A 26,050-nucleotide genomic window follows, 5' to 3' on the forward strand; every position below is an offset into this window, starting at 1 on the left:
ATGTAGCAGATTAAATGTGAGAAGACCATTTTGGTTGTAGAGCTCTAAGAAAATGTCTGCACTTCAGTCACCGTGCCTCAGTGGATCGCAGCAGAGAATACCAGATTCAGGACAAACTGCTGAGAAATAGGACAAACTCACCCCAAACTGGTGGTTATTCTATCATAAGATATACCTAGCCAGTAGTAAAAGGAAACTTCTGTCTCGCCACACTGGTTAACAAAAAGTAAAAAATGCAGTCTCCTTTGGCATTCCAGCACTCATTTCATCACCCAGCCACCTAGACTTACAATGTGTGGTTATTTAAAGCCAATTTAATCAAACAAAGGGTCTTTCTAATCCCAAGAGATCACCCACATAGCCAGATCACTATATAGCTCAGCTCTTGCCCAATAATCATGTTGTTGCCAATGCTTTCATATCTAATATCTAAAGGTTTATTTAGACAAGAAAAGAAGGAGGAGAGAGCTAAAATCATCAAAGAAATCATATACGTACCATCATTGCAAAGTTCTTGGATTAGGTTTGTAGTAGTGATGGAATAAACTGCTGGCTGTAAAGTCTCTGGTAACTTCCAAAAAGATTGGAAGGTCCTCAGTCCATTGGTCTAAGTCCGTAGCCCAGAGATCAGATCAGGAAAGAGGCAAAATGGAGATGCTTCAGGGACTTGTATACCTTTTCACATATGGAGGGATTGCTCTCAGTCTTAAGTTTGTGGAAAATTTAAGTTTGTGGATAGGTTTGTGGAAAGTCCAGGGGCACATGAGCAAGTTACAGGCCCTTCATGCTTTGATGATTCATAGGAGTAGCCATTTTGGCTAAAGTGGCCAGAGGAAGACTCACCGGATGGGGACAAGCTTCTTCTATGACCCATTTGAGAGCTAAGTATTCTTTCATGGGCCATCAACTTGAATAGTTCATTCACAAATGTGCTGGCCAGACTGGATGTAAATTACCTTGGGAGTGTTACCCCAGGAGCAAACACATTTGAAATACTGGTACATAGTCACTATTCATAACTTTAGATACAAAGATGATACCAGCATACAAATAAGCATATTTGATAGATTGTAACTTTTCCATCGATACCTTACATGACATACTTCTATAGGATTTGTTGCAGTTGTCTAACAATGGCAATGTTAATGATATAAATGATCATATTTCAATCATACACCATTACAACTTTACCCAAAGCTGCTTATGGGCACCTTATTTATTATTTTAACAATGGTTGGCTATCAAATGGTTGGGTATCAACCAATGGTTGGGGTTGCTGCAAAGTTGTTTGAATTTGCTACTGCTCACATAATAACCAGTAAAAAAGTGAAAATGATAGGTGCATATAGTTTCCATAGCCGAAGGCAATTCATTATGCCTCACATGCCTGGTATAACAGATGTTTTATTAGAAATGAATAGAAACTCAGACATAAAGGATAAGTTTCATTGGAGGAGCTCCAGTAATGGTGCAAAAGTATGATGCTCATCTTTTCTGCATAAACGATCTATTTTCACTGAAACCATACCCTCACCTTTTCTTGTAAAGATGCACAGAAAGAGTTCCATGCCCACTAAGTGGTGCAGAGGTATGCAACTTAATACAAAGAAATGAAATTGGACAAAAAAGGGAAGTGTCTGAAATATTTAAAACCATCAGATCCTGTAGCTTTTCCAGTTTAAGCACATTAGAGCATGCATTTCCTCTTAGAAATGCAATATTAGAAATTTCCATTTTATCCAAATTACATGGATATTCTGTATCCCCACACATCATTCTCCTTGTCAACGATTTAACTGGTTTAAAGGTTTATCTATTTGTTGGTTTGAGTTTCTCAACATACAGGATTCAAGTCTTTATTTTTTGTCCTTGCTAAACTCACCAGCCACAGGCTCTGTCTGCACGATGGAACACAGCGGTGTTAGCGCACCCCTCTAGTGTAGCCAGCCTACACCAATAGAGGAGTTTTTCTTTTGATATAGTAGCACCACCTCTCTGAATGAAGTTAGTTACATTAACAGAAGGGCTCTTCTATCAACATAGCTGTATCTACACTGGAGGTTTGTTGTCATTGCTGTGTCAGTCAGGGCTGTGGGTTTTTTTCAGACTCCCACCCGACATGGCTATGCCGATATAACTTTTAAGCGCAGACCAACCTTCAGTTATCAATTCATATTTTTTTTATGGATCTTTACTTTGCCATTGCAAAGGATAAAATGAAGCTCCCTATTTTAGGCTCAGGAAGGCCTTCACATGAAGGTATAACAATAGTGCAAAATCCCCCTTAAAAAAAAAAAAAAAGGAATGCACAGGCCCTATGGTTGATGTAATAGATAGAACAGATGTCTCCTGGCAAAGTGGCAGTAGAAGCATCAGAAATAGGGAGTTAGTCTTGTATACATTTGTCAGATGACTTTTGAATGATCTTATGAGTGAATTTTAGTTTCTGTTTTATGTGCTGTCTTTTCATTCGCTAGTTTTATAATGGATAGATGGCATATGAGTCTTGTCATGTTGGTTGACTGTATTTTAAATCATAAGATGGAGCAAATAGTGCTTTTTAATATGCGCTGTGCACAGCTTATTGTGATGTTAAAACCTCACCTGAATATCCAAGTTCTCTGCTTTTCACAGTGTCACTACAAGCAAATCCTCCTCAGTTAAAAGTAGTTACCATAATTACAACCATCATTACAGGGACAAACACAGACATGCAACTTAAAAGAAAAATAGAGGAAACAAAGCTGGAACAGCTAGCCGGTCAGTCAACAATAGGAGAACTGAGGGCTTGTCTACACCAGCACTTTACAGCGCTGAAAAATTCTCGTTCAGGGGTGTGAAAAAACACTTCCCTGAGGGCTGCAAGTTTCAGCGCTTTAAAGTGCCAGTGTAGACAGTGCACCAGCTCCCAGCGCTGGTAGCTACTTCTCTCCTGGAGGTGGTTTTTCTCTCCCAGTGCTCTGCCGCGACTACACCAGCCACGTTAAAGCGCTGCTGCGGCAGTGCTGTAATGTTGCCAGTGAAGACGTGCCCTCAGTCTCGGGTCACTCTCCATTCTTTCTTCTCTCCCTACCTCTTGGCCATTCGCTTAAGCCCTGGCTCTGTATATAGCATACACTGGAAAGATTAGACACCTCTGCTCTGAGCGCCAAACATTATTTCAATAAATTCCAAAGGGTCAGTATTCTGGGGCAGATTTCCTGCACCATTTGCTCCATCTGTGTAGCTCAGGTGGTGCAAAGGGAACAGAAACCATCCACTTGCTCCCTGTTCGGCTTCCTGTGGTGTGGGGGACTCCCTAGTGGGCATGGCACCAGCAGAGATGGCTCCTCAGCCTTCTTCCCCAAATCCTCCTAGCTTAGGAGGCAAGGACGATGAGTAGATTGAAAGTTCTGCACTGTGGTTATTCCTATCTGATATGTAGTCAATAGGGATTGTTGTCAGATTATGCAAATTAGAGCAGCCCCCAGGTTGTTCTAACCTGATCTGAGGCAAAAAAATCCAGGAATCGTGACTAGTTGTAGGTTCTCAGCTGCTTCTCTCTTTCCCTTCTTCCTGACTTTGAGCTATTTAGATCCATTCAGGTCCAAACTCACGATGTGTGATTAAAAGTTTAACATGGCTGGCATGTCCCTGTGAGCTGCTGATGCTTTATGGAAAACTTGGAAAAACATTTTATTTAGAAACGGTTCTGTGTATAGTATATGTCATGTAGTTCTCATCTCAAGTTTTTTGTTCCAAAGGATTTGTGCAGGATCTTTGTTCCTTAAGTGTCAATACATTCCTTTTTATATCCACCAAAAATCATAATTCTCTGTCTATAACACTACAGTTGCTTGCTAGTAAATGAGCAATTAGGATTACAGGTACAGAATACACTTCAGGAACAAATGAACCCTTCTGAAATAATGTTTGTTGTGTGCAAATACACTTAGTACTGAAAAGTACCCTATATACAAATTATAAAGTAGTTGCACGCATATGCACACATATCCCTCGCAGTCAGTAGTTGTCTTTTACTGTCAGATAATAGTGATATATATCCTGTGAGGCAATAATTTTCCACTATAACTTTCAACTCCTGTCAGGATAGATAACATATGTTTAATTGCAAGCCCGCCAAATTTCTCACATTTGAATGTTCCACACAGAACCTATGGATAATTTAGCTCCATAAACTGGTTTCTACAATTCACTGGTGCAAACTGTACAACTTTTGTTGTTCTGGCCTCTCTACTTTACATCTGATCTCACAACCCAGAATGGCATAGGAGTTAAGACAAGCAAAAGAGAATACCCTCATTTTGGAGAAGCAGCGAGTGAGCAGAGTAGAGAATTTACAAAAATGGTGAACAAATCACTTTTTGGACAGGCACATGCTTACGTATGCCTCCCTTTGATAACCCATGTTTGGAGCTGGAATAGAGATTGTTTTACCGGGCAACTGAAGATATGAGTTCTAAACATTGTAAAGAGTGTTTTAAAGGTCACAATAAAATGATAAGTGCATACATTTGACAAATGACACTCTCATGCCTTAGAGATAAACTGATCGTTATTTTCATAGCCAAGGTTTTAAAAAGCATGGAGATATTTTTTCATGATAGGTTAGCACTGAAGTAAGAAATGTTTGTGGCTTTTCATGTGGAAACTGATTTGTCACAACATGGTTGACTGGGGCGTTGCAAGGCTTTTGCAATCTGTGTAAATTTTTATACTCTGGGTTCAAAATTACAAACTTCATTTCTGTGACCTCAGACAGGATATAAACATAAGTGACATTGTTTTAATTTAAGTTTATTTTACCTGATGAAGAAAACAGGCTGTGATAATTATCTACTTTTTGGGTAAAAGGAGGAACCAAATCCAGAATAGACTTAGTCTCACAAATAACGTTTCATATACTGTAACTATAAAGCATGAAGTTCAGCACACAGTTTGCATATTTAAACCTCCCCTAAATGCAAGGAATTTTAGGATTATTCTTATGGATGTGTACATATAGAGGTCATGAATTTTGACCCTTTTGATATGAACTCACATGATATGTGAGCCTTTTGACATGAATTAACACTATTTTAATGTATTAATTTGACCAGTTTACAATCCTGATTTCAAGTTTTTAATTTTTAGTTGCTCAGAACACACATGTATACACACAAAAGCCTATGGGAAACAATGTCACAAGCATAAAGTTAACACACACACCAGAAAATTCAGAGTGAAGGCTAACATATCACCTTTAAATGCCCAATGAAAGCACAGGTATTGCAGCATGTATCATGTACTGGAGGAATCTCACAACACCTGTACTTCATAATATTGGTTAAGAAACCTTAATATCTTTTACATTTGTTTCTGTCTGAATTGTGTTTTTGTTTCTCTAGTAGGTTAAGAAACAGGAACTGATCTGATAGACTGCAATTGTCATTATAAAATAGTTTCACAGCTCTGTATAAAATGAGTGCTCTGAGACTGACTATTAATTATGTTATTCCCAAATACATGATGCCTATTAAATATGTGGTCCTGTTTTCATGTTTGTTTTGTATTTTATAATGGTAATACAATCCAGATACTTCAGTTCAAGACTCACAGCACTTCTTGGGTGGTTAAACTCACTAGGTATTAGTCTCATGCCTTATAATGCTCCCTGAGGCAAGTTACAAGTGCCTTGAAATACACTGCCTGTCATGACTTATTATGCCTTAAATACTATCTATTGTGTATCTATAAATTTAATCACTTAAAATGTATATTATTGACACAGTAGATGTTAATAGCCTCAGTGAGCAATATTGTGTATTACATGCCTATACCAGGTCTTTCAGAATTGTAGATCGTTGATGCAGTTGTCTGTGACTGCTCCCTCAGAACCATTAGCAAGTAAATCCATATTAAGGGATTGTTTCTTTTGATTGACTTGGTTCTGGAGTGTCGAGTGTTTGCAGACTGCAGAATATGGGTTACACGACTATAGTTGGCTTCCACTTCCACCTACCCCATGATAATAATAGCTGTAAAAACAAAGCTTCTTATAAAAACTGTTTAAAATACTGAGCTTCCAAAGAGAGTTCCAATGAGATGGCATGTATTTTATTAAACTAACAATGCTTAAGAAAAGAAGAATTTGCCCTGAAGCTACATTTGCTTTGGTAAATGTCTCTGTGCAATTAAAAAGTGACATTTTCTTTTTCTTTTGTTTGTGTTTTGGTGTCTGAAAACATTTTTAATTTGTTTAAGGACAATGACAGTTTTATTTAAATTGTTCCTCATTGAAGGAAGTTTATGATACATGAATGTAAACAGCCCTTTTATCAAGCTGGTGGAACTACTTTTTATTTTTAATTGTGGTTAAATAAAATGATTCATGCTTGAATTTCCTCCATAGAATTGTGGGACTGGTCATAAAATGACCCCAGAATAAAATGTATGTTTGTGTGTTTCAGCAGCATAGAAATCCCAAGTTGTTTGAACAATTTCTAGATATTATGATTTTGTATTTATTTGGGAAAATAAGTAATGAAAAAGATTGCCACCTTTGATCTTTAATCTGCCACAGTCCGATTAGCTAGTATCCTTGGTGATATACTGGATCAGTACTGCCAGTAAGAATTACTTCACTTGCTATTTAAAGGGCATGATTCTACTTATTTAAAACAAATCTGAATCTGGAAAATTTGTGGTTCCGCTTTTTTGAAGGAAAACAAGAATTAAAAGTCCCCAGTTCTGAGGGAGACACCAGATGTGGTCCTCTGGGAAGAATATTGCTAGTCGATTGTTAAGGAGGTTGGGAAAGGGTGAGGACTCAGTCTCGAAAAACCTCCAAAACCTTCAGGGAGTGGAAGAAAGCAAAGATTTTACAGTAGAATTTTAATTTGTGTAATGTCATGCATATACTTTGTATGAAAGAAGTGATTTGCGGAGTTCAGTAATGAAATTACAGTAATAAATAACACAATAAGAGAGAAGTGAGGCTTAGGCAAGAAAGAAAAGCTACTTTTTCAGCTGAGGTTTGAACTGAGATGGAGAGTTAAGGTAGAAGTATACAGAAAGTGTTTTGCATCAGTAATAACGAGGCTGTGTTGAAGAAAAAGCCACGTGGAAACCATTGATAGATGGACGGGGAGGGGAACAGAGAGAGCAAATATATACAAAGCCCACCTGCAGGCAGGAACTAGTCCATTGTGGGCTTAAAATAAAAGGTGGTGGGTGTTTTGGAATTGGATCTTGAAGGGAATGGAGAAATGCAACAATGAATTGTTTGATGATGGGTATGATGTGTACATAGCAATGTTATAGACATAGTAATAATTATTGGATAGGCAGCAGATTTACAGAACGAGGAGGAGAGTTGAGGGTGTAAAATGAGGTCAAGATTACGGACATAGGGGAGTGAAATTTACTGGAGATGAAGGAGAGTTTTGAGTCAGGAAATGAAGTTGTACTCCAGATTGCTCTTTTTGCCCACAGAATGCTTTTTGGTTTTTGAGGCCTGGCTGAAAATCATATAGACAAACTATAAATTCTCATTATCAATACAGGCTGAGAGGGTGGATAACGTAGAGTCATTAGACTGTCAAAAGATATTGCATTTAAGAGTAATTGTGAAAGTAGAAGCTTAAAGCTAAACTTGAAAAAAGATGAGTGAGAGTAAATATCAGAGAAGAGGTAAAAACAGCTCTTTAAACGTTAGCACAAGAATATTCATCCTTGACCATCACCTAAATCCAGAGTTAGACACCTAAATAAATAAGTGGCAACTTCTGTTGCTGTGAAAATCAGCCCAAAAGCCAGCAAAGTTATCACCCTGAAATGCCCAACTACAACTGTGTGAAATTTCTCAGACAAATAGTTTATTTGCCGAAAAATGCAGTTTCAGTCAATTCGAAACTATTTGCAAATTTGACATTAATTTGCTGAATAGTTTTGGCCAAATTGTTTGGGGTTTTTTTGTTTGTTTGTTTTTTTGGGTTTTTTTTGAGGGGGAGGCAGGGAATATTTAGGATATCTACAGGAGGAAAAAAAGGTGGTCCCATTGCATGCCTTTCAACTGTTGATCCAGTGGTTAGGGCATTCACCTGTGATGTGGGAGACCCAAGTTTATTCCCTGCTCTGCCTAGTGTGGAGTAGGGATTTGAACAGGGATCTCTCCAAGTGCAGGAGAGTACCCTAGCCAATAGGCTGCGGGAAATTGTGTTGTGCGTCTTTCTCAATCTCTCCTGCTGAATCTGTTCCACTGGGTATAAAAAATAGGGACATGAACTTGGATCTTCTCACCTCCCAGGGAGTGCCCTAATCACCTGGCTATAGAGTCACTCTCACTTGCTTTCTCTGGCTCATTATTCACCACTACTTCCTCCTCCTCCCTTTGTGTGAGTCTAGCTCATCATTTCCTTTGCTTTTATGTTGAAAAGTGTGTGGCAACAAATCAAAGCAGTTCATTGTAGATTGAATGAAATATTCCATTTGACGTGAAACTAAATTTGTTGACTTTTTTGATTTGCTGACATTTTTCAGCTTTTTTTGATACAGGTCGGACCATTTTTGTTTTCATTTTTCAGAATTGCCACTGAATTGAAAAATAGGTCATTCACACATCTGTAATTGTAACACAATTTGTATTAAAGGGTACAACTTAAACTTTTTCCACAGGTCTAAAAATTGTGTCTCATTTCTGTAATGTAGAAAATTGCCAGGAAATGGGGAAAATAGAGGATTTTGCTTACTCTTTCATTTTTGACAGTTATAGCCAGCAAATAACCTCAAGAAATAGGTTGAATCTTATACATTATTTGTGCGCCTATTTGCAATTTTATGTTCAGTTCATCTTTATTTTTAAGAAACATCCAAAATATGTCATAAGGGAGTTAGTGTTTATTTAGAGTCCAACTCACTCCTTGCACCACACCCAAGTAACTGAACATTGTGTGGGAAACTCTGTGGAAGGAGAGAGGAATCTGAGGGGGAAGTCACCCCCACCAACCTGCAGTCAGGCTGTAGGGCAAAAAACGCAGCCTCTTCCTGGCAGTTCTTCCAGCTTATGGGTTAGAACAGGGGTGGGCACACTAAAGCCCGTGGACCACATCTGGCCTGCCAGCTGATTTAATCCAGCCCTCAAGCTCCCGCTGGGGAGCGGGGTCCAGGGCTTGCCCAGCATAGGGGCAGCCAAGGGGCTCCGCATGCTGCCCCTGCCCGAAGCGCCACCCCCGCAGCTCCCATTGGCCGAGAACTGCAGCCAATGGGAGCTGCAAGATGGTGCCTGCAGACGGGGCAGCACGCAGAGCCACCTGGCTGCGCCTCCACGTAGGAGCCAGAGAGGGGAGAGTGCTTGAGGTAAGCACTGCCTGGAGCCTGCACCCCGACCTCTTCTGTGCCCCAATCCCCTGCCCCAGCCCATATCCCCATCCTGCCCTCTGCCCTTTGATCCCAGCCCGGAGCACCCTCCTGCATCCCTCATCCCCAGCCCCACCCCAGAGCCTACACCCCCAGCCAGAGCCCTCACATACCCCAATACCCTGCCCCATCCCGGAGCCCCCTCCCACACTCTGAACTCCTTGGTCCCAGCCCAGAGCCCCCCCTGCACCCTGAACTCCCCAGACTCAGCCCAGAGTCTGCACCTCCAGCCAGAGCCCTCACCACCCTCTGCACTCCAACCCTCAGCCCCAGCCCGGAGCCCCCTCCTGCACCCTGAACTCCTCATTTCTGGTCCCACCCCAGAGCCCGCACCCCCAGCCAGAGCCCTCACCCACTCCTGCACCCCAACCCCAATTTCACGCACATTCATGGCCCGCCATACAATTTCCATACCCAGATGTGGCCCTCAGGTCAAAAAGTTTGCCCACCCCTGGGTTAAAATATTGGCCACTGCTCTTTTATGGCTGGAGTTAGGGCCATTGGATCTGTATAAGAATAGCTTCAGTAGCTTTGAGGCTGGCGTGGGGTGACCTTCCACAATTCATGTAGGTGGTAGAGCTGCTCACAGAGGGTCTGAGCCAACACTCATTCAAATCAGTGGAAGTCTTTGGTTCCCATTGATTTCAAATGACTTTGGATCAAACCAAATGCTAAATGCTGTGAGGCACTCAGTGCTTGAGTGAATTTCACTCTTATAATAGAACTTGTTTTAATCATAATAATGGGAAATGTGTTTTGATTTTTCTAAGAATCATTTCCTTATTTGAATTCCTATTGCAGGAAAGTTTTGGTCTTTGGAGACGTATAAAACTGCAAGTATCCATAGGAAAGTGACTGGGGTTTTGAAGATATTTTGAAAGGAGACTGTGGTAACAATTAAATAGTAGTTAAAGATTGTGCAGCATGGAAACTTCCCAGGGGTAGGCATTTTTGCTGCTTTTATTATCCAGATTAACGTATAACATAGATGAAGGTGTAGGTTAGTATTGAGTACTAATGTTAACATATAGTTGTGGATGCCTTCATAGGTCATGAACTACTCATCTGTTTTCATTTTTATTAAAATACTGTAATTATTGAGTGCAGTTAATTCATCCTTAAACCGTTAATGCAAAATTAGTTTGTTGTTCCTTTAATTTTTATAATTGGTTCTTCATTACCTTTTTCTTCAATCTGTCATTTCAAATAGCTTTAGCTTTTTAGAAAAGTCCTGGTTATTTTACAAGTGTTTTATCTTTTGAAGTTAATTTTAGTTTGAGTGTGGGTGTTTGTATAGGAACAGACTATTGTGTTAATGGGTTTGGATTGATGATTGATATTAGCTGGCAGAAAGATATGAACTACCCATCTTGACAAACTATAGATTTTATTTAAGAGAACATCAGTGACATCCATACTTATCTGACTGAACTAACACAGTCTAGAAGAGAACTTGAATGTAAAAATAAGGATATCTTTCCCCTTAAGGATAATAAAATTTATTATTCTCAAAAAAGGATATTTGACCTTTTAAATTTAAGGATGTTGGAAATGCTATTTTTAATCACTTAATTTGCAAGCAGCTATTATACCGTGGCTATCGTATATTTGTTTGCATAACATCCATGTGATGATCAAGTCAGAGATACGGTACCATATGGAAACATACTCTGCCAGCCTCAAATACTTTACCTTGGAACACAGAAAAGGGATCCAGGAGTGTTATGTAACAATCACAATAAGGTTACTTACAAGGAGTCATACTGGGAGCAGTGATGTTGGTATCCCAGAGATCTCGTTCGTTTATTTTGTTTGAGAGTCTGACATCATCCAGTGATTCGTCAATGAGACCTGTTTCTCATTTTGCAAGTGCTCACAGGTTTACTCTTCAGATCCCTCGGAGAGGTCCCCCTCAAACCACTGTCTTCAGAGGTGGACCTTTTTTAGTTTCTGTGACATCACTAGATGGGTGAGAGAAATGAACTTTGTTACATACACATGCCTGAATCTTCAGTTCTTTCCTGAAAATGTGGACTTCCCTCTCCTGCCAGAATTCATCAGGAAGATGAACATGGAATTCATCAACAAACCTGTTATCCTCTATACCCTTTCTAGAGGATTAAACATGTATTGAAGTTCTTTCTTGTTCACAAGAGCTCAGAAACATTATGCAGTCAGTCTGTTTCGAGGAATGCCAGATGATAAAAGGATTGCATCTTACTTACCTATGAGAAGTAAGGGCCTACATTCATAGATGGTCAAATATCATTCTGCCAAAGAGGTCATAGCTCCCTGGGCCACATGTGACCTGAGACTTTGACTTCCAAAGTGTGTAAGGCTGCAGTGTAGTCATTCCCCACCCCCAGTTTCTATCATTTGGATCTATCTACATTGGTGGATGCCTCCTCTGGTCACAGAGTTATTCAACTCTCACAGTAAAGGCAGGCCCCTTCTCGCTATCTACATTCAATGCACATCTTGGGATGTAAGCTCTTTGGGGCAGGGATTGTGTCTACCGCTGTTTGTACAATGTCTACCACAATGGGGCCCTAAGTACAATCAGAGTCTCTCAGCACTACCATAATATTAATAAATTTTAAAATTAGCATCCTATTGGTATAAGAGAGAGACAGACAGGAAGATTACTTACTGTTAATTTCTTTCATTGTAGTTCTCCCTTCTTCCATTCAACATCCCCTTTCCTCTTGTGGAGAGGTACCACCTTACATCTTTACATCTCTTTATCCCATTTCTCAACTCATTAACTTCTTCATCACTCTGGAAGTTTTCTCATTCTGTTGGAAAGTTGGCCATCCTTAGGCCCTACATACAGCTCTTGACTTTGCCTTTATTGTCTTGATTCTTTTGCTTACTTGCTTTCCAGTAGGTGGAGCCATAATACTGTATGTCCTTGACTGTTCCTGTTGTTAGGATGGGAAGGAACGGCTGTATGACAAAGTGTGAGGTGCCACAGAAACACTAACCTAAACCAAATATACTATATGCCTTTTTAATTCCTCTCTCTTCCTTTGTTTGCTAGCTAACGTGATGGTATTAGAGACTACAAACATGGCAATAATGAGGTATTATATCTTATAGCAAATACTGGTAACTGGAGCTTATTTTTTCATACTTTTTCAAAATTTAAAATAAATATATGGTGCTTCATACTTTTATATTATCATTAAAGTGGGATGTGAATGATAAGATGAAAGTTACTTGGCTAGATGTTTAATTTTAAATATTAAGCTGCAATTCGGCTGGCGTAAGTCAAAGTAGCTCCATTGACTTCAAAATGCAATTGAAGTATGAAGGTTTCATGACTTGTTCACTGGGTTGTCCCTTTTTACATTAGGGCCTGATGCTGCAAAGTGCAGAGAACTGTGCTGAGGGAAGTCAACTCCCATTGAAGCTATCTGTGTAGGGCATCTTGCAGCACCAACCCCTTAACAGTGAGCCCCTATGGTATCTCTGCACTGCAGCCGGGATAAAAGGAATCGTGTGGACATTGCAGCTCCAGCAGAGATTCAGGCTAGCCACCTGAGCTCAGACTCAGAGGTCAGGTGGGCTTGATAGCCTGAGCAGCAACATCTACCTCTATTTTTAGCTCTTTAGCTCAAGCACCACTGGCACAAGTCTGTCCCCCCGGGCTGGAAGGCTTGCTTCCAGCTGCAGTGTAGAATATACTGTGTGCTGCAACTGCCCACGTCTCATTGTTTTCTGCACACAAGCACACAGTGAACCTTGGGCTGCTCCAAACCTTGATCTTGACATCATGAGAGAGCAATCAACACCACAGGAAATTAGAGCACATAGTGTAGTGTGCAGCAAGCATGTGCGTGTAATTGAGGACTTGGGGTCAGACCCATTCTCAGTGTAATACCAGAGTAACTCTGTTGATGGCAACTCTGGTGTAACTGAGATTGGAATCTGGCCTCTAAACTACTAAACTGGCACTGTTGCCCAAAACGATTGAGCAAAACAGCAAAGGGCAACATAAACAATAGCCCAGAGAATGCACTCACATGTGGTTTGCCCCTCAGAGTCTCTTGTGTTCAGTTTATTATTCTCCCTGGAGAGATTTTTTTCATTTTTGTTTTGTTACAGCATTTCCTGTGAACCATCTTAAACAAATTACCTATAATCAAGGGGAATGTTTCTAATCAATTAAGTAATTATTGCGACCTTATGCTAGTATTTCAAATTACTTACAGCCGATAGGAGTTGTATTTAATGTAGATTTTAACAACTAATCAGAAATAAGTAAATTAAAATGTATACAAGTTTTGTAGCCTTCTTTTCCCTTCTATTTTTGGAGGGGAAGGAGTTCTGTTTTAACATTTAGATTATTCTTTATGAAATCAGTACATTCAGGAAACCAAAGAAGTTTGCATTAGGCTGAGGGAATGGAAAAAATGCTAACATTTCCTCTGCACTGTTTTTCAGTGCCCCACAGGAGATTCTAATGCATGGCTCCTTCTCAACAAAGACCTTTCCATTTTGGTACAATAATAATAATAATAACTAAATGTTGCTCAGCTTTCCTGCATACTGCTGATAATATGAAGATCACAAAACAAATGTTCATCATTTTTCAGTATAAACCAGAGCTTATACCTTCATATGCCAAAGTCTATCATCCACAACAACTGAAGCGTTTCATGGTCTGTACTTTTTTGTTTTAGCAACTTGATCCTAGTTGTTTGCACTCCAGCGTGGTCAAATTTTCTTGAAACTGATGACAGAACAACCTACATTTTCAGTGTTTGTATGAAAATGAAGTGAAAAATCAAACTGATGTATTCAAAATTGCTACAATTGATACAATTTGTTTCTGTTATAATCACCATAACCTGAAAATGCCTTTTCATTCATAGATTATAAGGCCAGAAGGGACCATTGTGATCATCTAGTCTGAACTCCTTTATTTAGGTACCCTCCTACATTGGGACCCTGACTCCCAACTACAATTCTACTCCATTTACATTAGAAGACTACTGTTCCATATTTTGGCATTTTGCACGCATTACGCAAGTTATGGTTTTCTTACAAATTGGTCTAAAAATTTAATTTTCCTATTTGTATAGCATTTCCTAATGACAAGTCTTTATAAGGATCCTTCCACAGTAGATATAAGAACAAGAGATTGATTATTATTACAAGGTAATAGTGTTGATGTAATATACTTAGACATCTATGATGCATTTGACGTGATACTACACAACATTTCGATGAAAAATCTAGACCGATATAAAGTTAACATGGATTAAAAACTGGCTTAATTGATAGTCTCATATGTAACTGTAAATGAGGAATCATCATCTAGCAGATCTGTTTTCAGTGGGGTCCTGCAAGGATTGGTTCTTGGCCCTATTCTATTTAACATATTTATCAGTGACCTGGAAGAAAATATAAACCCATCACTGATTTTTTGTGTATGGATGATACAAAAATTGCGGGAGTGGTAAATAATGAAAAGGACAGGTCACTGATTTAGGGCGCTCTAGATTGCTTGGTATACTTTGCAAAAATGAACAATATGCATTTTAATATGGCTAAATGTAAATGAAAAAAAGATTTGGGGGTTGTGGTGGATAATCAGCTAAACATGAGCTCCCAGTGTGAGTTGTGGCCAAAAGAGCTAATGGGTTCTGGGATACATAAATGGGAATCTTGAATAGGACTAGAGAGATTGTTTTACTTCTGTATTGGGCACTGTTGTGACCGCTGCTGGAATACTGTGTTCAGTTTTGGTGCCCACAATTCAAGAAGGGTATTGATAAATTGGAGCGGGTTCAGAGAAAAGTCATGAGAATCATTAAAGTACTAGAAAACACGCCTTATAGTGATAGACTGAAGGAGCTCAATCTGTTTAGCTTAACAAAGAGAAGGTTAAGGGGTGACTTGATTTCAGTCTATATTACCTACATGGGAACAAATATTTAATAATGGGCTCTTCAGTCTAGCTGAGAAAGGTATAGTATCACCCGATGGCTGAAAGTTGAAAGTAGACAAATTCAGACTGGAAATAAGTCTCAAATTTTTTATGGTGAGAGTAATTAACCACTGGAACAATTTACCAAAGGTAGTGATGGATTCTCCCTTACTGACAATTTTTAAATTATGATTGGATTTTTTTTTTCTAAAAGATCTGCTCCAGGAATTCTTTTGGGGATGTTCTATGGCCTGTGTTGTACAAGAGGTCAGACTAGATGATCACAATGGTCCCTTCTCCTGTAGAATCTAGGAACAGTACCTGCTTAAGAAGTGTGAGTTCATATATGTCTGTTCACTCCTTGTATATTAGCCTGTTGTTACTATAGAGTGTATCTGACTATCACATTAGCATCTTTGTGACCTCACTCAGTAGCAGAAATAATTGTTTAGAACAAGCTGAAAGATGGTGAATATGAAATTAAATCATATATTAGAGAACATACTGGCTAGTTTGGTTACATAGAAAAGATCCCCAATTGATTTTAAATAATGTGGGAGTGGGAGTCAATATCATCCTGGCCACTAGAAAATAAGTAGGAAGTAGGAATATTTCTCTCTCTCAGTCCCAGGATTTTTAAAAATAAAATAACTCTCCCCTTGATATCTCCCAAATCTCCTTAGATTACTTATCAGGAATGGGGGGAAATGTTTTATTTTTTGGCAGTCTGCTTGGGTACCAAAATGTAAGTTTTGTTCACCTTTTTTCGAAATACTGTCTGAGTAAAACAATGTTAGAACACTTCTGTTGCCTCTACATTTTCTTCTTTCTCTGGTAATCTCTCTCTTTCCCCACTTCTTCCCACTTTCTCCGTCCTATGTTCCGCTGGCTCTCTCTGTCTGTCTAGTAGGGAGAGCTACGGTCATCAAGTAATGCTGATCTCTGATGTACTGTACACATGGTTTTACCTATAAAGGGAAACTGCCTCGGACTGTGTTAAGCAGATTTCACTGCGCTGCTAGCTCCATGTGTCAGGAACTTCCTTACGTGAGCCATACAGTAACTCAGGCTTCTGATGGGGCCAGTTGTACTGTAGTAGTCTGTAAATGATTTGGATGACTGGGGTGTTTATGTGTAATGGGAGGCCAGGAATGAGTAGCAGGTTTCTCTGAATGCGTGTATGTGGTGGGTCTACGAGGCATTCTTGGCCTCCCACAAAACATAACATCCCAGCCATTGAAATCATTTACAGACTACCACAGTCCATCAGTCAGCAGAAGGTCTACCACACTTACATGCAGAAGGAAACCCTACTATGCACGACTCTGTGAGAGACCTGTATTGAAATCCCATGTGAATTTGGGCATGCCTATGGGCCTGACCCAATGCCCACTGAAGTCAGCGGACAGACTCATTCGTTTCCATAGGCTTTGTCCCAGGCTCAGGTTTTAACGATTTGGAGCACTGTTGAGATAACATTCATACCTCATGGGGGGAGAAGAAAGTGACTCTGCGGTGCCTTAGATTTATACCTTTTTTTTTCAACCCTCGTGTTGTCTATTTTGATCATAAGAAACAGTCCTTGCTCCGAAAAAGCTTACAGCATGGTTTCACAGTGCCCAGCACAGTGGGACCCTGATTTTGGGTGCAGCCTGTATACACGACCATAACACTTTTAATAATAGGTAATATCCGATACTAAGAATCCACCCAGAGACTTCTCAAATGTACAGTAGACAATATTCTTCCACTTTTATTAAATGACCACGTCTGTAAACAACTGATTTTTGCCAATACTTTTGTACTAGTGACATACAAGAAGGAGAATTGGCTGCCAGTTCAAGCATAAGGTCACTTTATTGAACACAGGAAGGGGAATGGACGGTAGCTCCTGGTATGACTGCTAGCGCAGTTGGTGAAGCCAAGTGCGTAGAGTTGAGGATAGTAAATGGGGAACAAAAGCCCCAAACTCTGCTGACTCTCATTCCCTGTGTCTGAACCACAAAGAGCGGGCGTTAGGAGACGGGGCTTTACAAGACTCTCCTTTATTGTTGTTGTGGAAGGTGTGTTTTGTTTCGTTTGCCATAGAACTGTTTTTTAAAGTAATTACTATAACAACGTTTTTACAAAAACTAGAGAGACGTGAAAAGAATGAGGGCAGGGAAGTCATGTAGACCTTTCCAGGATAAGCAGTATTGAAGCTTTGGGGTTGCACAATATTTTCTCTTGTATTACCATCAACTCCAGAAGCTTCCAAGAATCAGTAAATTGAATTATTGTCCTGCTTAGTTTTATTTTCTGCTACTTTGTAAACAGTCATTAAGTTCAAAAGTTGATGGCTTTCCCATTGCTCATGACAGACAATACCTGTAGACAATGTAGTTAGTGTAAGAATAAGTATCAAGTTATGATATAGTGAATAATGATCTAATGTTAGTTTGGAAGTGAAGAAGTACTTGATTGGACTGAAAGTTCATTGCCTGCAGTCTGTCTCCTGTGCACTGTTTGTGTTGTGATCCAACTACATTGTACTTTGTATTTGAACCCAAATGCTACATTAATTTTTTGTTTATTATTTGAAAGGAAAACTAAAGATGTTAAGTGAAAATTTTCTTTTCTCTCTAAATTATCTGCTTAAATATCTTCTTACTGAGGTAAACAATTGCATTGGTATTATGTCTGAAATGTCATTTCTCAGTAGGTTCTTTGGCAAGTGGCTTCAATAAAAATGTAGCATGGAAGCATCTTAAGGAGAGGTAGGCCATCAGATTAGATCTGCGGTTCTCAAACTGTGGGTTGGGACTCCAAAGTGAGTTGCAACCGCATTTTAATGGGGTCTCCAGGGCCAGCATTAGACTTACTGGGACCCAGGGCTGAAGCTGAAGCCCGAGCTCCAACCCCACTTGGGGCAGCGGGGCTCAGGCTGCGGCCCCCTCTCCCGCCACTTGGGGCAGTGGGGCTCGGGCTGCGGCCCCCTTTCCCCCAACTCAGGGCGGCGGGGCTTGAGCTGCAGCCCCCTCCCCTCCCCTCCTGGGATCATGTAGTAACTTTGTTGTCAGAAGGGGGTCGCGATGCAATGAAATTTGAGAACTTCTGTCATATTAAAAGGTCTGTGGTTTTAAGAGACAGGGAGGATACCTGCACAGGTATTTTTCACCGGGGATAGCAGGTTTATGGGTGTCAGATACATTTCTCAAGCTATGCTTTAAATTAAGCTAGTTAATATTCAGATGAAATATATGCATATCAAGCAGTATTCCAGTTAAAGAAAAAGTCCTAAACATGTTAAAGTATGGGAATAAACAGTTAGGAGAATATCAATAAATTTTATAATATCCTCCCAGTTTCTTAAATAAATACACACAGGTGAAATATCTCATTGCACGTTCCAAACACCACTTTTAACTCTGCTCCTGTATCTCTTACCAGCCTCATCCTGTAGACCAGAAAACCTCTTAAACCTAACAGCTCTACCTCATGTACATTATGAATGTGAATGACAATCATATGATACTACTGTGTTTGGAATTTTTTACTATTTAATAATGGACAGAAAGGGGATATTTTATTTTGGAATCAAAATTTTGATGTATGGATTTATTATTTATAAAGTTAGTAATGTTTTAAGTACTTTCTTTTCAATGTACTAAAAAATAAAATGGTGTAAGTTTTGTTCTTGGTATATCCATTTCAACAATAAAAAAATCCTTTTCTTAACGGCCAAGAAAAGGGTTTCTACAAGAGACTCACTTAAATCAACTGGATGAAATGTGTAGGACAAAGGCAGATTAAGGTTTCCTGGGGCCCTGGGCTGGTGCAAGTGGGTACCCCTCCCCACCCCTTCCGCCTGCAGCCCTGCCCCCATTTTGCCCCTTCCGCCTGTGGCCCTGCCCAAAGCCCCACCCCTTTCTGCCCCTTCCCCGGGGCTGATCCTGTTCCACCCAGGGTCTCTCTCTCACTGCAGCACCGCAACCCCTTTTACTCCTTTCTGCCCCCACCCCTCCACTGCGGCCCCAAGGCCAGAGAGGCTCTTTCCCCACACCACAGCCCTGAGGCTGCAGCAGGGAGTGAGAGCTCCTCCAGTCCCAGTGCTGCATAGGGGTCCAGGTGCTGGGGTTTCCTCTGCCACTTCCCGCAGTTCTGCAGGGGACCACGGTTGGGGTGCTGGGGCTTTTGCCTCCACATCCACCAGGCGCTTCTGCCAGAGGGGGGGTCCGGCATGGGGACTTGCCCTGCCGCCCCGCAGCTTCTGCTGGGAATGGGGTCAGGGGTCGCTGAGGGGAGGGGCTTGCCCTGCCGCCCTGCAGCTTCTGCCAGGGGTGGGGTCCCTGTCTTGTAGCTTCTGCTGCGGACAGGCTCGGGGGCTACTGGGCAGGGACTTCCCCCATCCTGAGGCTGCTGACAGGATAGAGGGCTGCTGGGGATGGAGGACCACTCTGGGGGGTTCCCCCATCTGGCAGCTGCTGCCGCTGAGCAAAGTCAGGGCGTGGGGGGCTTCCTTGTCCCGCTGGCCAGGGCTCCGGCCTTCCAGCGGTGGCAGATTTTTTCCGGGAGACGCCCCTGTTGTCTGGGGCCCCTGGGCACAGGCCCTGTTGTCCCAGTGACTAATCTGTGAGTAGACAGTGGTTAAGACAAGATGTTTTTGGGTCATGCCAGCTGAGCCTGGGGAAATTTAATCATATTAATTCATAAAGGTATTTCTGCTACGAATCAGACTTTGAAGGCTTTTGTTAAGTAAAAGAACTAGTCTTGTTTAATCTATAAGCATTGAGTGAGTAGGATACTACAGTACATTTTATCCTCTAAATGTCCTGAACTGAACAGTGGGTGGGCAATAATATGAGATAACTATTGAGGGCTGCATACAAGATCTCTATTGAGCATTTTGTTCTTACATCCTATTCTGTGCCATGGTTTACATTGCATCTAAACTTCCCAAGCAACTAGCCATGTGAAGCCCTCGCTCTACTTGATTATTTGGCTTTCTGCAACCAGTAATGAGATTTTTGAAAGATTCAGTACTGTACCACTGAATACAAAGGATGCTTGGGGGCCTGTGTGTAGGATGGTAGATTAGGTTGATCGTGGCATCCTGATTGAGGCGTCCCTGGATGCATTACCCATTTTATACAGCACTAATTCCAAGAATGACACCGCAAGTATCCAAAACTTGGGAGTTCTCAAGGTATACCTGTGGGGTTTCATACGTTCACTTACTAGCTCCCCCCCTAAATTAGGAGGGCTCTTAAACTTTTCATTTTTTGTAGTCTGAATTCTAGTTTGTGTTCTGTGTAAACAATGATGGATTCCAAATTAACTGTAGCCACTTGGGAAAAAGTTAGGTATCATTAAGGCTCAATGCAAATATCAACTCAGTAAACACCAATGGTCTGAAAAGCAATAAAATCATCAGGCTACGATGAGGAAAAGATAGAACAGAACACTGAAAATATAACATTACCATTAATACCATAACGTTACCATTCCTTCACTTAGGAAGGAACAATCAGTTGCACACATACAAAATGGGAAATGACTGCCTAGGAAGGAGTACTGCGGAAAGGGATCTGTGGGTCATAGTGGATTACAAGCTAAATATGAGTCAACCGTGTAACACTGTTGCAAAAAAAGAAAACATCATTCTGGGATGTAATAGCACAAGTGTTGTAAGCAAGATACAAGAAGTAATTCTTCCGCTTTACTCCATGCTGATTAGGCCTCAACTGGAGTATTGTATTCAGTACTGGGCGCCACATTTTAGGAAAAATATGGACAAATTGGAGAAAGTCCAGAGAAGAGCAACAAAAATGATTAAAGGACTAGAAAACACAATCTATGAGGGAAGATTTAAAAAATTGTGTTTGTTTAGTCTGGAGAAGAGAAGACTGAGAGGGGACATGCTAACAGTTTTTAATTACATAATACAAATACAAGGAGGCGGGAGAAAAAATGTTCTCATTAACCTTTGATGGGAGAAGAAGCAATGGGCTTAAATTGCAACAAGGGTGGTTTAGGTTGGACATGAGGAAAATCTTCCTAACTGTCAGTGTGGTTAAACACTGGAATAAATTGCCTAGGGAGGTTGTGGAATCTCCATCATTGGAGATTTTCAAGAGCAGGCTAGCCTGCTCTAGATAACACTTAGTCCTGCCACGAGTGGAGGGGACTGGACTAGATGACCTCTCGAGGTCCCTTCCCGTCCTATGATTCCACAAGTCAATGTTATGAATACCATATTCAGGGTTGGCTTCCAAAAAGTTAACCACTGTGAATATAAAAAAGATATAGCAGAAATAGAAAAGGCCCAGGGAAGAGCAATAGAAAGGAATATTCCTGGAGATACCATGACAGTCAGATACCACAGTACTGTATCTTCGTGTGCAAGCTAGTTTTGACTTTTGGAAAAGCATACTGTGTTGTTGTTAGTTTTGAGCTATTTGAGTTTCTGTATAGAGACAGCTTTAGGAAAGTGGGAGCTGTGCAAACAGCAGGAGAGGTTTTTCTGCCTTGGGCTCTGATTAGAGTCTCTTCTTGAGGCAGAGTTTGTCCCTGGGAACCAAGCACTGGTATCAGTCTGAAATTCTGGGAAGAAGATATTGTTCTGCATGCTGTTTGACCATCTCATTCCAGAACTGGTATAGGCGTGTAAATAAAACAAGTTATATTAGAATATACCCAGACTTATCACTGAGTATTACATATTCTTGTAATGCATCTGCTGCTGGTCACTGTCAAAGACGGGATACCAGACTGGATGGAATGATGGTCTGAACTGAAATGGCAGCTCAGATGTTCCAGTAGTTCTCAAAGATTGATTTTAAAAGGAAATTGTGAGGCTAAACATATTAAAAAGGAACCAACAGATTTCCTTAACTGTGTTACAGCTTAGGTTATTAAGAGTGAAATAATTTTAAAAATCAATATTACTTTTAATCATTTATGCTGTTTATGTTTTGTATTTCTTTCCTCCTACACAAAGAAAAATAGACTACTCCATTTCTAATCGGGTTCTTCTTTCAGCTTCCTCTACACAGCACACTGCTGCAGTGTGCGGGTTGCAAATACCCCAGAGGATTTTCTTTTTCAAATCTTTCCCTTGGAATTTTAAAATAATCATAAAAATCTTTAAGGTGGCTGTATGTTTGGTAAAAGCTTTTATTAAAGCTAATTTTTCAGTCAAATTGGACCTCCCAATGACACTTTAAGTCCCTTGCTTTAAAATAGTGGAAGCTAAATTTTCCTCTCTTGCTTCCTTTCATGTTCAAAAACTGAAATAATTTATTGCAACAAAGGAATGTGTATAGAATCCAGTAACCAACAGAGGATGTGGAAAGATTTATTAGGAGAAACATTAAGAGCATTCCTGGCCAGGTGTATTTTTTTTTCTCCTTTAAAAAAAAAAAGTATACAACTTTGGCCAACTTCAGATATGGCTGGAAGCCTATTTAGAAAACGTAATGTCTGTAATTGTGAAACACTTCTCCACACTGCAGCCGCAAACTAAACAAAAGTGGAGACTGGAGATTGTTTCTGCTGAATTTCAAGAAGTGTGTTACTGAATCTTGAAAACAATTAAAATGTTTTTATCGCCCTATGGGCCTGATTCCCCATCCGTTGCACCTTGTGCCGTCATTTACACCTGTGCAACATGGGCAAAAACCAGAATGGCATCTTCTGACAGCCACTTTGCACAAGCGTGTAAATGTCTACACAAGATGAAAGACAATGCAGAATTGGGCCCCATGAGGCCAATTCTGCACTCCTTGTTTATCCCCTGCGCTAATTGGGAGTTTTGTCTGAATAAGAAATACAGGATTTAACCATAAGTGAACAATAAACATCTGTGTTCTCAATGGCTGTGATTGTTATTTTTAACTCAGAGAATTTTGCAGGCTACTAGTAAATAACATTGACTAATCCTCCTAGGTATCAAAAATACATGAAATGGTTCCTATATCTAGGAATTACCATGTTTTCTCTGTATACACGATAACTATTTCCAAAAATGGAATTTTAGGGCAAAATTCTAGTCTGAGCCAATCATTCATATTTCCAAACTAACGACTAAAGGCTCATGTGACTTACCTGGGATGAGCCAATGTGCAACAGAATAGCTCTGCTTTATTCCCTTATCATCTTAAAACTAGGGCTGTTGATTAATCACAGTTATCTCACATGATTAACTCAAAAAAATTAATCATGATTTAAAAAATTAATCGCGATTAACTTTTAAACAATATAATACCAATTGAAATTAATTCAATATTTTGAATGTTTTTCTACATTTTCAAACATATTGATTTCAGTTACAACACAGGATACAAAATATACAGTGCTCACTCATATTATTATTTTTGATTACAAATATTTGCACTGTAAAAATAATAAACAAAAGAAATAGTATTTTTCAATTCACCTCATACAGATACTGTAGTGCAATCTCTTTATCATGAAAGTGCAACTTACAAATGTAGATTGTTTTTTGTTACATAAACTGCACTCAAAAAACAAAAGAATGTAAAACTTTAGATCCTACAAGTCCACTCAGTCTTACTTCTTGTTCAGCCAATTGCTAAGACAAATTAGTTTGTTTACATTTACAGGAGGTAAATGCTGCCCATTTCTTATTTACAACGTCACCTGAAAGTGAGAACAGGCATTTGCATGGTACTTTTGTAGCCAGCATTGCAAGGTATTTACGTGCCAGATATGCTAAACATTCGTGTACCCCTTGCTTCGGCCACCATTCCAGAGGACATGGTTCCATGCTGATGACGCTCGTTAAAAAAATGTGTTAATTAAATTTGTGACTGAACTTCTTGGGGGAGAATTATATGTTTCCTGCTCCGTTTTACCCACATTCTGCCATATATTTCATGTTATAGCAATCTTGGATGATGACCCAGCACATGTTGTTCGTTTTAAGAACACTTTCACTACAGATTTGACAAAATGCAAAGAAGGTACCAGTGTGAGATTTCTAAAGATAGCTACAGCACTCAACCCAAGTTTTAAGAATCTGAAGTGCCTTCCAAAATCTGAGAGGGATGAGGTGTGGAGCATGCTTTCAAAAGTCTTAAAAGAGCAACACTCCCATGTGGAAACTACAGAATTGAACTACCAAAAAGGAAAATCAGCCCTCTGCTGGTGGCATCTGACTCAGATGATGAAAATGAATATGCGTCTTGCTTCACTGCTTTGGATCGTTATCAAGCAGAACCCATCATCGGCATGGACGCATGTCCTCTGGAATGGTGGTTGAAGCATGAAGGAACATATGAATTTTAGCACATCTGGCACGTAAATATCTTGCGGCGCCGGCTCCACCAGTGCCATGCAAACACCCATTGTCACTTTCAGGTGACATTGTAAACAGGAAGAGGGGAGCATTAACTCCTGCAAATGTAAACCAACTTGTTTGAGCAATCGGCTGAACAAGAAGTAGGACTAAAGTGTAGGCTCTAAAGTTTTAAATTGTTTTATTTTTGAGTGGTTATTTTTTTTTTGTACATAATTCTACATGTGTAAGTTCAGCTTTCATGATAAAGAGATTGCGCTACATTATTTGTATTAGATTAATTGAAAAATACTATTTCTTTGTTTTTTTCTTGTGCAAATATTTGTAATAAAAATAATGGTATAAAGTGAGCACTATACACTTTGTATTCTGTGTGGTAATTGAACTCAATATATCTGAAAATGTAGAAAACATCAAAAATATTTTTAAAATGGTATTCTGTTGTTGTTTAACAGTGCAATTAATTGTGATTAATTTTTTTAGTCACATGATTAACATGATTAATTTTTCTAATCGCTTGACAGCCCTACTTAAAACTACAACCCCCAGTACCCCTTCTCTAACTTCAGTCCTCTCTTTAAACCCTCTCTTCTAGTTCTTCCAACTTCTCTTTCTGGCCTGGTTCTCATTATTTTCTTAAAAATGAACATATGACAGTGAGCTTCTCCAATGCCCCCCTGCCCAATATCCATTTTCCTTTCACTCCCAGTTAGACTTCAAGGCCTCTTACTCTTAACTTCTAACTCCTGTACTTGTATACTCATTCTGCCTTCCCCCATGCAGTAGCCCCTCTCCTTAAAAAAGCAAGCAATTGAGTCAATCTTCATTTTTATATCATTTCCCTTTATCCATTAACCCAGGTTTCTTGAACATGCCATCTATAATCATTGGCTCAGCATCTTCTTTTCTGATTCCTCTTTAGAAATCTGACTTTTGTTCCACTGCTGCACACACGGCTGGATTTAGGGGCAGGCAACCCAGGCGACTGCTTGGGGAGCCGAGCTTGGGTGGCGCCAGGCTCAGGATGCGGTTTTTGTTTTTAGCAACAAAAGGGAAAATAGAATGTTAGTAACAAAAGGGAAAATAGAAGTAACGTGTTCAGGTATTCCATGTATGTATTCATTTTTCACTAACACTTTTTTTATTTGCACGGCATTTATGGCATGAATAAATACACATTTACAGATCCTAGCGTGCAAATGTATTGTCTTGTATGACCGGGATAAATCATGCATGCAAATCGTAAATAAAAGTCATGAAATGGCCTACAAATGCAATAAAAATAAGGTATTCAAAATTTTAATAAATGGCGGGGTGGCGCTGAACACGCTCCTCGCCTGGGGCGCCATTTGGTCTAGGGCTAGTCTTGGCTGCACGCATATCACTCCCACCAATGAGTTACTGCTGGCTACATCTATTGA

General features: G+C 40.0%; 1 protein-coding gene across 2 annotated transcripts in view; it reads left to right on the forward strand.

The window, feature by feature from the left end:
- The window catches only part of CRPPA (CDP-L-ribitol pyrophosphorylase A), a 182,842-nt gene that overhangs the window by 152,706 nt on the left and 4,086 nt on the right, over window positions 1–26,050 (forward strand). The window lies entirely within an intron of this gene.

The sequence above is a fragment of the Natator depressus genome, chromosome 2 (assembly GCF_965152275.1).
Source record: "Natator depressus isolate rNatDep1 chromosome 2, rNatDep2.hap1, whole genome shotgun sequence".
Taxonomy (NCBI): domain Eukaryota; kingdom Metazoa; phylum Chordata; order Testudines; family Cheloniidae; genus Natator; species Natator depressus.